Source organism: Corylus avellana, chromosome 7 (genome assembly GCF_965113065.1).
Source record: "Corylus avellana chromosome 7, dhCorAvel1.hap1.2, whole genome shotgun sequence".
NCBI lineage: Eukaryota > Viridiplantae > Streptophyta > Magnoliopsida > Fagales > Betulaceae > Corylus > Corylus avellana.
Window position 1 is genome coordinate 24,310,538 of NC_142496.1, and position 13,826 is coordinate 24,324,363.

At 36.2% G+C, this 13,826-nt stretch overlaps 1 pseudogene; it reads left to right on the forward strand.

The window, feature by feature from the left end:
• Positions 1–9,613: 9,613 nt before the first annotated feature.
• Positions 9,614–13,826, forward strand: LOC132184018 (laccase-14-like; annotated as a pseudogene).

Below are 13,826 nucleotides of genomic sequence, written 5' to 3' on the forward strand. Positions count from 1 at the left end.
TTGAAGATATATTGATTACAATAGTGTTGGTTTGATTTGCACAAACTATTTGTTTAGTATGTGTCTTGTATTTGTAGACATGGGCTTATTGGTAAAAAGATGGCTTTAATTTGTTACTATTAATGTAATGTTGAGAGAAGTTACAAGTTGTAATTGAGTAGAATTATATAATTAAATATTAGACCTTATTTTAAGATTAGTTTTATTAAGATTAGATTTAGAGAAAAATATAAAAAATCCCTCTCAACTAACAACTGTTTTTAAAACAACCCTATGAAGTTTAAAGTGTGCTAAAATGGTACATCAAACTACCAAAGTGTCCCAAAAAAGCCACTTTTTTATTATATATATTCCTATAATACCCTTATTCTCTTAAAATGAAAAAATAAAATAAAATAAAATAAAACTTAACTTAACTTTGTTTGAACAAAAAAAAAAGTTTTTTTGGGATAAATAAAAAATTAGTCATTGTAGTTAACTTAAATTACAAATCTCTAGTGTGGTATAAAAAATAGAGATAAATGCAAAATCAAACCATGTAGTTGACCTAAATTACAAATTGCTCAATGTCGTATGAAAGTGAACTCAGAGGTCCTCTGGATATGCCAAAAAAATAATTTAATCCCTAGAATCAAATTCTATTAAAATATTTGACGAATTCTGTTAGATGTCATGTAAACACTAATAAAATGGTGACATGTGTAGCTCTTAATAAAAAGAAATATAAAAATATATTAAAAGAAAAAATTAATTTTCTTTTAAACAAAAAAAATTTTGCTATTTATTTTATTAACTTTTTATTTTAATTTTTAAGAGAATAAGGGTATTATAATGTTAACAAAAATCTTTAGCGAAGTTAATTTATTTACAAACATGAGTTATTGAAAGATGCCTTGGCCCTTGGTTACTTCTAATAACCTACCCAAATTATCCTATTACAAATTCTCATAACAAAGATATATATATATATATATACTGCAGCTTGACAGGCCGTTTTATAGTAGTTGAAAGTCGGTCAGACAAACGGCAAATTGAGCCTCCAGCTCGTCTCAGCTACACGTCCACCCTACAAGCTGGCACAAATACTAATAGGTAGAGTTTCACGTAGGGAGGATCTATTAGTATCCAGTGCATGCCGGCCTGCAGTTAATTAACAAGAAGTCATCCCAACCTAACAGCATTTCAGGACAACCTGGGAGCTTGGATCTGGATGGCCAAAGATAATAATATAAAAATAAGACAAGAAAATAATGTTTGCCAAGTAGTATACGAAAATTTGGTTGAAGATTCGAAGATGGGTGGTCTGTTCTCAAAACTCCTCCTGCTTGCTTGTCTGAGTGCAATGGCTGTTTCTTTTCCCTGGCTCGAGGTGATGTACATGTTGGATTCTTAACGATCGTAGGATTGTATAATTAATCTCAGGAAGGATTTCTCCCGTTAGGGTGGAAATCCTGTGGAGATCAAGAGAACTTGAACACACATTCTGTACGTAACAAAACTAACGTACGTAAGATTGAGATAGTGTTTGTGTTCTCCTAGGACTCTATTTATAGAGTCCCAACTTAACTCTTGACCAAGAGTTATGTCTCTTGACCGGTTACCTCCACTGGAAGTTATATTACCTTCCTGTATATATTATACAATCTGGTGTGGGTATGACCACACTTATAATAGTGTGATCATCCTATGCACCTTCATCTCCCACTTGATCATACTATTATGATCGGTAATAAAACCCTAGTTATACATGTTTACCTTTGGTACCATAAAACATGTCAACTCCTTATCTGCTAACGCTTGCAGACAATAGTCAGATTATAACATCTTTGATGTGTACACACTTATGTTATTTCATCTGATTGCACCTTTTTATCATATGTGTCTTACTGACGACATACTAGTGGTGACTTTACTTGCTATATAATCTAAGCAAATAACATTAATTATCCATACTTGGGAATACAGTCTACACCCAAACTACAACTAATGATTTTTACATAGTAACCATATGTAAACTTGTATTGAATTTTTCATTCAATTTCTTATCTCCAAGGTTATCCCTATTTGAGATTTACATTGACACTTCTTTCCGATGACTATCGGTATATAGATACTATACCAAACTTAACATAATGCCTTTAAGTGGACTTTACACATTTATGTCTGTTTATGATATCTATATTCACAAGTGTCATTCACTCAAGAATGTTCATTACATTTAATGAGGCGTAAGAAACGCATACCATCATTCATTCAGGCATTCCCTGAATCCTTCTGATTATGCTGTTTTTACCATTAGTTGAGCATGATTACCATGGTAGTAATAATTTTGCCCCATGCCAACTCTCATCTGTAAAACCTACAGATTGTCGTCAGATCATGACATGGCTATACGTGCGCACGTTTTCGTCATCTTATCTGACCGCATCCTTTACCATATACTTCCTTACCGATAGTATATTAGGGATGACTTCATTTCGCTATCTCTCAAACGAATGGCATCAATTCTCCATGGTTGGGAGTATAGTCCACACCCATTCCACAATTGACGACTTTAGTCGTACACAAAACCATGTGTCGATCTGCGCTAAATTTTTGATCAAGTACTTCCTTTAAAGCCATTATTCCTATGGTTTTCCTTGATACACCGTATTAGCGTCTTTTTACACTCTCTGAGCATAGATACTATCCAATCTCAACATAATGCCTTTCAGTGGACTTTACATTTATGTGAGATGTAATATCCGTACCTCATTAGTGTCATCTGCCCTTAACTGACCAATTCTTTTCCCATTAGGTAGAAGTGCATAAAATCGTTCTTCCAGGCGTCCCCGGATCCTTCCGACTATGCGTCAACCCATGTAGCTCTCACCTAGGTGTATTTCAATCCATTGTTGCTACATGCCCACTGAATTCATCCAGAGGCAACCCCTTGGTCATTGGATCGGCTACCATCTCTATTGATGAAATAAATTCAACATTTATTTCACATTTCTTCACTATATCTTGAATATAGTGATAACTTCTATAAATGTGTTTGTCTTTGGAGCTATGTGCTCCATTTTTTATTAAAGAGATAGCATACTTATTATCATAAAACACATTTATTGGTCTACTAGGTATACCTAAATTAAATTGTCGACAAAAAATTAAATCCAAACCAAATTACTTACCTTTGTGCTGCATGTAATGTACTAAGCTCCATTGTGAACTCTGCAACACAGCCTTGTTTCTTTCTGAAACCAAGAAACAACCATTCCACCAAATAGAAATATGCATTCACTTGTAAATTTTTTTATCATCTAGATAGCCTGCAAAACCTGTATCGCTAATACTTGTCATAACATACATGAGGATGCCCATAGCCTGGGCATAGGAGACATTTTCATTTCTTTGTTATTTACTCCTCATTTCTAGAGCACATAGTCACTTTGCTCTTCGCAGACAAGTGTGCTCAAAACTTTACAATTCTCCAAATTATACCTTTTGAACACTTTATTCAGATAATTTTCGATCCAAAAACAATAATCTTGAATTTCTATATCCAGAAATTCTTGTACCAAGAACATGAGTGTCATTACCCATGTCTTTCATTTTAAAATTTGGATCTTGAGAATGCCTTTTATTTCATTCATCATATCTGAACAATTATCAGCTAACAATATACCATTAACATATAATGGCTATATTATTAACTTATCTTGGCACCTTTATGTGTAAACACCATGATTTAACGAACTCATCTCATATCCTATTTCCAGTATAACTTGGTGGAACTTCAAATACCACTGTATCATTATCACTCAAAACATAATGATCTCTGAGTATACTTGACAGTTGCCTTTATCTCTTACTCCCACTGTTTCCATCACTTGCATTCACAAGTAATTGATTTTTAAACTTTCTTTTACTCCCACTCTTTTGAACATATGTGTCTTGTTCATCTTGTAATGGAGTATCTTGTAGTTCTAGACATTGAGAATCTACATTTTGTGAAAGTTAGATCATTTTCATAGGAGTAATTTAGTTGATATTCTGAAGAAAGATAATATAACTACTTTCTATCAATCTTCTCTCAGAATAGTAGATTTTGTACCCTCTACATAAACCTGTAGCGCTGTAGCCCTTCGAATAAGCTTTCCAACGGTTTTTGAACGAACCAAATCGGAGTTAAAACGAGCTAGAACGAGCAAAATTACTAAAACCCTCTTGAATCGGCCGGTTCAAGTGAACCGGGCGGTTTTCTGGTGCTGGACAGGTTTTGATTCGGGTTGAATCCCGGACCGGTTCTCGGGTATGGGCGGTTTGGCGGGTCGGACAATTTAATTGCCGGTTGTTTTTCAACGAATCGGGCTTTTGCAGGTCGGGCTCCATTTTGGGCCGGAGCCGAAGGGCTAACGGGTTGGGCTGCACTGATGGATCGTTATGGTGGGCGTGCTCCAGGAGGAGTGGAGCGGGTCGGTTGACCCGATCCAAGACCGAAACGGCATAAAGGTTAAAAAAAAAAAAAAAAAACCCAAAAGAAACCACCAATGCCGTGGTTCGAACCGGTGTGTTCTTCCTCGCCATACTCTTGCGCAAAGCCTCAACCATTAGGCCATGCGCTTCTTAAGTTTCACTTTAACCAAACATATATTAAACCGTGTTTGAAATTTGTTTCCACCATTGTCTTCTTCCTCTGAATGTCCTTTTTTCTTCTCCGATTCTTTATCTACCCAAACCGGTTGCCTTCTGGGTCTGTTAGGGATTTTTCTCGAAAAATCTCTTCCTGCAGTCCGTCTTCTTTACTCATCGTAATCACGGAGACTCCCTTGAAGAAACTCAACCTCTTCACGGGTTGTAGCAAAAAGGAATCAACTAAGAACAAAGCCCCATTCGAAAGTACCAGAACCTTCCCAATCTCAGCAAGCACGAGTATCCGATGAAAACAATCTGATGTATGCAAATTTTCCATCATGCCTCAATTTTGTTTGCAAGATAAAATCTGGAACATTTTATATATTGGAAGAGAGAGTATTTCGCAGTAGCGCCGATTAGGCAGAAGAGCAAAATCCGAGAATACAATGCCTTCCTTTTCTCAATTTTCTCCCATTCTTTTCTCAATATTTTTTACTTTCCTTTCCTAGAGAAGGGAGAAAAAGAAAGAAAGAAAACAAAGATTTGGGAGATCCGATGGCTTCACTCCTGTCTTGGCACGAGATCCGGGCCAAGCACAGAGGAATCGTATTCTTGTTCTGGATTCAATATTCTCTAACTTCGCCCAGATTGAAAGTTTGTGTGTAGAATTTGTTGGTGCAAATGGCATCGAAGGAGAGATTTCTGACTAATGAACAGAGGAAAACAGATTGCCTGAATTCATCAAATGTCTTGTGGAATTTTCTTCATTCTCTTGATCTTTCACAACCTGGCTCTGATACCACTGTTGGATTCTTAACGATCGTAGGATTGTATAATTAATCTCAGGAAGGATTTCTCCCGTTAGGGTGGAAATCCTGTGGAGATCAAGAGAACTTGAACACACATTCTGTACGTAACAAAACTAACGTACGTAAGATTGAGATAGTGTTTGTGTTTTCCTAGGACTCTATTTATAGAGTCCCAACTTAACTCTTGACCAAGAGTTATGTCTCTTGACCGGTTACCTCCACTGGAAGTTATATTACCTTCCTGTATATATTATACAATCTGGTGTGGGTATGACCACACTTATAATAGTGTGATCATCCTATGCACCTTCAGTACATTATTACGACTTTGTTGTTAAGTCTCAAACCCATCCACCCTGGGCTCTTTAATGTTAAAATTAGAGTAATGCTATATATTATAATTCTATTCGAACATTCATTTAATAATCCTTAATTACATGTTACATCATTTAAATATAGTATAACTTCATTTTCAATTTCAATTAACATGATAATCTATTCACAGTTAAATTTATAAAATCTAACGGGAACTGCCATGGGAATTAAAGAAATGTGTGGTGCTTAATTGCTTTGGACAAATATGCAATTCCATTTAGAATTTTATAACTCTTTTTATATCGCTTTTATCTTTTATACACAACACATGGTCATCAAATTAATCAAGGATAATTTAATAAAATAGATGCTTGTCAAATTCATAGTTTGTGGGCTCATTTCAAATTGGTTGTGAAAAATAATCCCAACTTTACACACACACAATATATATATATATATATATATATATATATATATATATGTGTGTGTGTGTGTGTGTGTGGGGGGGGGGGGGGGGGGGGGGGTGGGGGGTGGGGGTGTGTGCTGTCTTTCCCCTGTTTCTACTCTGTTTTGAAGGCTTGATTGCTTTTTGCCGCGTCACTTATATTTGCAGACATGGCATACTAGAAGAGATGGCTTTGTTACTAATACAGCAATGTTGAGGTAAGTCACAAGTTGTATTTTTTAGTAATTTTCTACTAAATAAGGATTAGATCTTGTTTTAAGATTAGTTTTATTATCAGTATTTTGAATATTATTTATCTCATCGGTTTGTAAATTTATATAAAGTAGATTAATGCTAATAAAAATTATGAAAGAAGTTGATTTCCAAATGTCATCTTAAAAAAGGCCTAGATTACTTCTAATAACCTACCCAAATTATCTCATTACAAATGCACGTAACAAAGGTATCAAAGCATATGTTAGATTTCCAAATTGATTGTTCGGTGTTAAAGGTTGTTAGAATATACAGAAAATATATAATATTTTTCATAACTACGTTGATATCAAATATTCTCTATTTATGGGTTGATTGTAATCAAATATAGTGACTGTAATCAAATCAAGGGGACTTGATTACTATACTTGTTTTTAGACATTACCTTATAAATAGAGACCTTTGTATTGTAGACAAATTAAGTTAATGAGCGCAATGTAGCCCTTAGGGTATTCCGGGTAGTGGACATAAGTATCTAACACTGAACCACCCGTAAATTCTTTGTGTTATTTTTCTATATTACTTCCACTTATTTCCGCCTAATCATTATCTCAACATGGTATCAAAACCACTTTCTTGTGGCCTTCAACGTCCTTAACGTTTTCTCACGTTCCATCCGACAATCTCGGTGCTCAATTCCACCACCATTCTCCACCCAAGCTCTCTGCTAGCTCAGCCATGCACCACCACACTCCTCCAATCACCTCAGTGGCTATACCATTGGACAAATTTGCCAGCGATTGTCCCAAATATGCCTGAAAATCCGCGATACAAGGGCCCACGCTCTGTCACGCACCACCTGGAGTTTCTGCCAAAAACACTACGTGATCCACGCGCCGTCGTCGTCAGCCACTTACAGAAAGGATACCAAATCCTTGATCAGAGGCTATCGATTTGCCTACCCATGGACACAACGTGTCTAGACGAAGTCACACGCGCCCTCAAGCGCCGCTCAAGTTTGGCTCATCATTGACCTACAGCTGCTAGCTGTCATGCATCATCGTCCTCAGCCGCTTGCAAAACAGGAATCCTAAATTCTGGATCGGAGGCTGCCAATCTACTGAACCACCCAGAGCAAGACGTCATTGGAGTTATCACACGACTCCACACGCCGCTGGAATCTCCTGTGTCTTTTCCGCATGCGCTGCTGCCGGATCTTCTCAATCGCCGTCCAGTCAACCACTCTGTCCACCTACACTCACCCGCCATCATCAGTCCGAGCTCTCCATTGTCGCCAACAATCCTCTGGTTACCAGCTCCACTGTGTACGTCATCCACTGCTGTTCCCTACGTCCTCTCCATCCTAAGCTAACGGAGTGCCTCTTGCACCCGCCTACACCGAACCATGCCCTTTCAGCAAAGCAGCTCACAACCCTATGGTGGAGTTGCCCACACCAGATCAAAAAAAAAAAAAAAAAAGTCCCAATGATCGCATCACGCGCTGGTCAGGTTGGTGCTCTGATCTGATAACCTCCCAAGTAGGCTTAATATCTTTTTATTTTTGGCCCAAGTCGGCCCTTTTTATTTTTAGCCCAAGTTGGCCATTATTAAGTTCTGGCCCTAGTCAGCCCTGGCCCATTATCGGCCCAGAAGTTTGGCTCATTCTCAGCTCTAACCCGTTGTCAGCCCTTTTTAGATTTTGGCCCGTCGTCAGCCCCTTTTTGAAGTTTGGCTCATTGTCAGCCTTATCCCATTGTCGGCCCCTTTTTGAAGTTTGGCTCATTTTCAGCCTTATCATGTTGTCAGTCCTTTTGGAGTTTGGCCCATTGTCGGCCATTTTGAATCTGCATTCACCAGTCGCCACCTACCGTTATCGCTGATCGCCCGCTAGCCTCTATCTCCTCCAACAGTCACCACCATCTATAGCCCGTTCCTAGCCTCTGCCACCGCAGTCATCATTGTTTATGATTTCAAACTCAAGGTTTCAGAATATTTCACCTTGAGTTTGAGGGTAAATGTTAAAATATATGAAAAATATAATATTTTCCATAATTACGTTGATATCAAATATTCTCTATTTATGGGTTGATTGTAATCAATTAAATATTAGGATTATAATTAAATCAAGGGGATTTGATTACTATACTTATATTTAGACATTACTCTATAAATATGGACCTTTATACTGTAGACAAATCAAGTTAATGAGCATAATATAGCTCTTAAGGATATTCCGAGTGGTGGACGTAGGTGTCTAACACTGAACTACCCATAAATTTTTTGTGTTATTTTTCTATATTGCTTCCACTTATTTTCTCCTCATCATTATTTCAACAAAGGTGATTTGTTTAGAGCTACAAATGTCCATTCAATGGCGAGCATGGAACAAATGGAGAAAAAAAAATTCAAAAAAAGAAAAAGAAAAGGACGACCAATGCATTAAAAAGAATCTTGGATAGAGAAAACTATGAAGTTCAAAGTTCTAATAAGCCAAAATCAATGTCATTCCCACCACGTGGTGCCCTAACAACACTAAACCCTTTGCAAACCTTCGTATGTATTATTTAAAGCTTAATGCTATTACACTTATAATTTATAAACTTATCCCAAGCAATTATTTATCACATTTTTTAAACTACGAACCATTACTTCAACTAAACAACTAACAATTTCATTAATTTTAACTGAATTAATTAATCTAAACACTAAATATATTCCAATTGTATCATTGCTATTAATTTTTTAATTTATTTGTCAGTTTGCAGCTTTTGATAGCTTGGCGTTACACGTACTAAACATTATTAACGATGACTTTTAGTTCATTATTAGCAAAGACAATATTGCTGTCGTTGACAACTAATAAGAATCAAGCAGTTGCGACGATCTATCAACGATTATTTTTAAATTTTTAACGTTTTGTCGCCGTTAAAAATCTATTTTATTGTAGTACAGTTAAGTGTTAACAGTTCCACGAATCTTTTTATTGTTTAAAAAAAAAAAAGAAAAGTGTTTTGAATATTTAATTGGTTTAAATTTTATATTATTTCTGCTAGAGTTGAATAGAAGGGAAGATAAGCAAAAGACAGTTTGTTAATAGCTGCTAGTCTGACAGAAGGATTTCAAGTTTGCTGGTTTATTTATTTGCTTATGCATTTTACAGAATAAATCTAAAAGGTGAATATCATATAGGAATTGAAAGAAACTCAGCAACAAAGATACGATGATAAAGTTTCTGGGTTTTGTGTTTCTTGTGGGACAGTTTGTCCGTGCGGTTGAAGGCGATGTCCATTTCTATGACTTTTTTGTAAGTTTCCTCGCTAGATCGAAGAACCACCATTCCATTACCTATCTTGCAGTAAATGTTGTTTTCTTCTTTTGTAGCTTTCAGAGAAAAACTTCACACGGCTTTGTACCACAAAAAGCATGCTAGTTGTAAATGGCAGTTTTCCAGGGCCAGTTATACGGGTCAACAAAGGTGACACTCTGTATGTCAATGTTTACAACCAAGGATCTTATGGGGTCACCATTCACTGGTAATATTGACTTTTTTTTTTTGTTGTTATTTTCTTTTTCCCTGCTTCTTCTTCTTTTGAGGCCTGGGATTGAGGCATTGAGTTGCACTGAAAACATAGTGTTAATGGATTATATATTATGGTGATTATAGGCATGGTGTGAAACAACCCAGAAATCCATGGTCGGATGGTCCAGAATACATCACACAATGTCCCATTGAAGCTGGATCGAACTTCACGTATGAGGTCATATTTTCTGACGAGGAAGGAACTCTTTGGTGGCATGCTCACAGCGATTGGACACGTGCCAGTGTTCATGGTGCCATTGTTGTCTCGCCTGCTACTGAAACTTCTCGTCCATTTCCCGAACCTGATGGAGAAGAGATCATTGTGCTTGGTATGCTACTGTTTTTGTTCTCATTCATCAAGTGGATATATATGCATGGAACCTATTATAAATGTGATCCTTTTTTACGTAGAGATTTTTTTTGGATGTGAATATTCGTGGATATTCTATTTTAATAAAGGGTTTAATTTACTTTCATCAGTTTTTTTTTTTCTTTTCTTTTTTTGTCGGGGGAATGATTAGTATTATATAGAACCTATTAATTTGATTTTTTTTTTTTCTCAATTTAAATATTCGTGGATATTCTGTATTCTATTTTTGTAATGCCCTCCTAGACCTCAATAAACATCGGGAATACCACAATTTTACTGCATACAGGGTTTTGATTTTATGTTTTTCTAGTCTCTATATACATTACTTTTATTATTTAATTATTGGGACAAGGAAAATTTTAACGCATGCTCTAGTGATTGATATTTAATTTTATTATAGTTCCGACACGGGGAGAGTCCTACGCACCGCTGTCACATGGAGTACGTATGTAGAATCTTAGCACATGCATGGTGCACGCATTTTAGTAGTTGTTGGATTTAAGAGTATATTAGCTAATTATTTATAACTGCTAACTGTATAATTACATAATCATTTTTTTAGACTGTTATAAAAAATTGATAATCACTTAAGGCAAAGTAGTTAGTGGTTTTAGGGGTAGGGGTAGGCGGTTAATAACCGCTAACCGCCTACCTTATATATAATAAAATACTTATATATTTAATATAATATTTTTGTGTTTTTGGATTGATTTTAGATTTCTAATGTTTTGAATATGTATTTGGATTTCTTAATGTTGGTGTTCATTAATTTGGATTTGAAATATTGGTGTTTAATTTAAGCAAACCACCCCTTACACATTCTATGCATACTGCTATTTAATTTGAGTCATTTGACTTATAAATGTGCTCAATGATACAAAGTCCCTCATTCATTTATTACTATGTGAGACTATTTTTATAAGTGATTATATATATGGAGCTCTAATTCGTCTTGACTTGTCTATTTGGACTGATATAGCAATATGATTAGTGAAGATAAGATTAGTGCTTTTCCTATGCGTTACAAAAAGTATCATATCAAACTTGGTAACACCATGTGACTCTAAGCTAGCACTACATAGTCTACATGATACAAGTCTTGAAAAGGACTTCAAGGATTTAGTAATAGAGGAGATTGTGATACCCTAGAAAGTTGGTCTCAAATTGGATGGGTAGATTGCTGACACTTGGTGAGTAAATTATAAAGGTGTTAATGAATACCAAGTCCCACATAAGTTTTCTTATTAAATAAGATTGAACTTTATAAATGATTTTAAATAGCTCCAATTAAAAATTGACTAGTAATTTTAAAGTGATTGTATAGATGTAGCTAGCACTTTCTTAGATCATAACACCATTTGTACTACACCGATCCAGTGAAGAAGAAAAAGTTCAGGGAGAGATAGAGAAAAAAAACAAGTGATCACAACAAGCCGGGGAGAAGCTTTAGCCCATGCATATAAATTCTCTTTTGCAACATGCATGTTTTGTCAAAATGTCTCTGCAATTGTGGATCTTTTACAATATGATCTACCCATCATGCATGTACTGTCCCATGAACGAAGTGATATTGAACACAATGAATTTAATCCGTGGATGAAATATAGGATTATTTTTTCCAAAACAATTATATAGGTGTTGAATTTAAATGAATAATATTAATTATATTAACCTACATCTAATTCATTTTCGATGAACCTGCAGGGTCCTGGTACAGTGGAGATTTAAACATGTTGGTTGATGAGGACCTACAAACTGGTGATGACTTGCCACATTCAATTGCTTACACCATCAACGGTGAACCTGGAGATTTTTGTGCCTGCTCCAATGGTATGTTTGCATATGTTGGATTCCTGAACTCACGGGTGCCCTGTTTGACCATTTTGTTAATTATACAGAAAAAAAAAAAATATATGCGCGCAACAATATTCTTATAAATGTTGCAGAAACATCATATCGTTGGATGGTTAGCTACGGCAAGACCTATCTTCTTCGTGTAATCAACGCAGTTGTGAGCGCAGAACTCTTCTTTGCAATTGCCCGACACAATCTCACTGTTGTCGGAATGGATGGGCACTATATCAAACCAGTTGTAACTAATTACATCATCATAAGCCCGGGACAAACAATGGATATTTTACTCACAACAAATCAATCTCTTGGGCACTATTACATGGCTGCTCTACAATTCTGGAGCCAAGATCCCGCTATTCTAAACTTCGATCACGTCAATGCCACAGCGATCCTCCAATACGAAGGCAACTATTCTTTCCAATCATCTCCTTTGTTTCCAAGCACTCTTCCTTCTTACAAGGATTTACAAGCTGTCTTAAGTTTTACAAATCGTATTCGGAGCTTAGCAAGGGAAGACCACCCGGCAAACGTCCCCTTAAACATCACTACCAGAATGTATATTACGCTTTCACTGAACGACATGCCCTGTCGAGACACTACATGTTCAGCGACAGAAGATGGCAAGGTATTCGCTACAAGCGCGAATAACATAAGTTGGGTTAATCCTAGTACTGATGTACTGCTCGCGTACTACAGGTTTTCCCTCTTTCTCTCTTCGACTTTTTCATTAAAAATTGTCTCGTTTTTGCGAAGAACGAAGTATATATGCATTTGCTAAGATATCATGCAATATTATCATCCCATTGTACGTTATTATTTATTAACTAGCTTGATTGACACATAATTTCGAATAGGTTTTCAACACAGATTCTATAGAAACAGAGTATCCTGCTATCATATATGATGAAAATAATATTAAATTGGATCATTTCGTGCAGGAACATTAGTGGGGTTTATACCACAGATTTCCCAGACAACCCCCTTTCTTATTATAACTTTACAAGTGACAACATTCCAGCTAATATTGCATTAACAGAGCAAGGCACTAAGGTGAAAGTGTTGAATTATAACGAAGCAGTTGAGATAGTTTTTCAAGGTACCAATGTGGTGGGAGGTGCGGCAAATCACCCCATGCATTTGCATGGGTATAGCTTCTTTGTGGTTGGAACAGGTTCTGGGAATTTTGACAACAAAACCGACCCAAAAGGATTTAATTTAGTTGATCCACCTGAAGTCAATACCTTTGGAGTTCCTAGGAATGGATGGCTTGCCATCAGATTTCTAGCAAACAATCCTGGTACGTTTAAACTTTTACTGTCATAATTGTTGTCCTTGTCTTTGTTAGTATTATTAATTTAATCAAAACTCGATGATTTCATCTAACTATGTGGTCTTTTTATTGTGAATATATTTGTCAGGTGTGTGGTTTTGGCATTGTCATTTGGAGCGACATTTGACTTGGGGGATGGATGCTGCTTTTATAGTTAAAAATGGAGACACTGCTGAAACAACCATCCGCCAACCCCCTGCTTACCTGCCTCCTTGTAGAGTTCCATTCAGATCTTGGGCTCCAAAATAGCGATGGGTTGGATGAAAAAAGAAAATGAATCAACTTTGATTTAA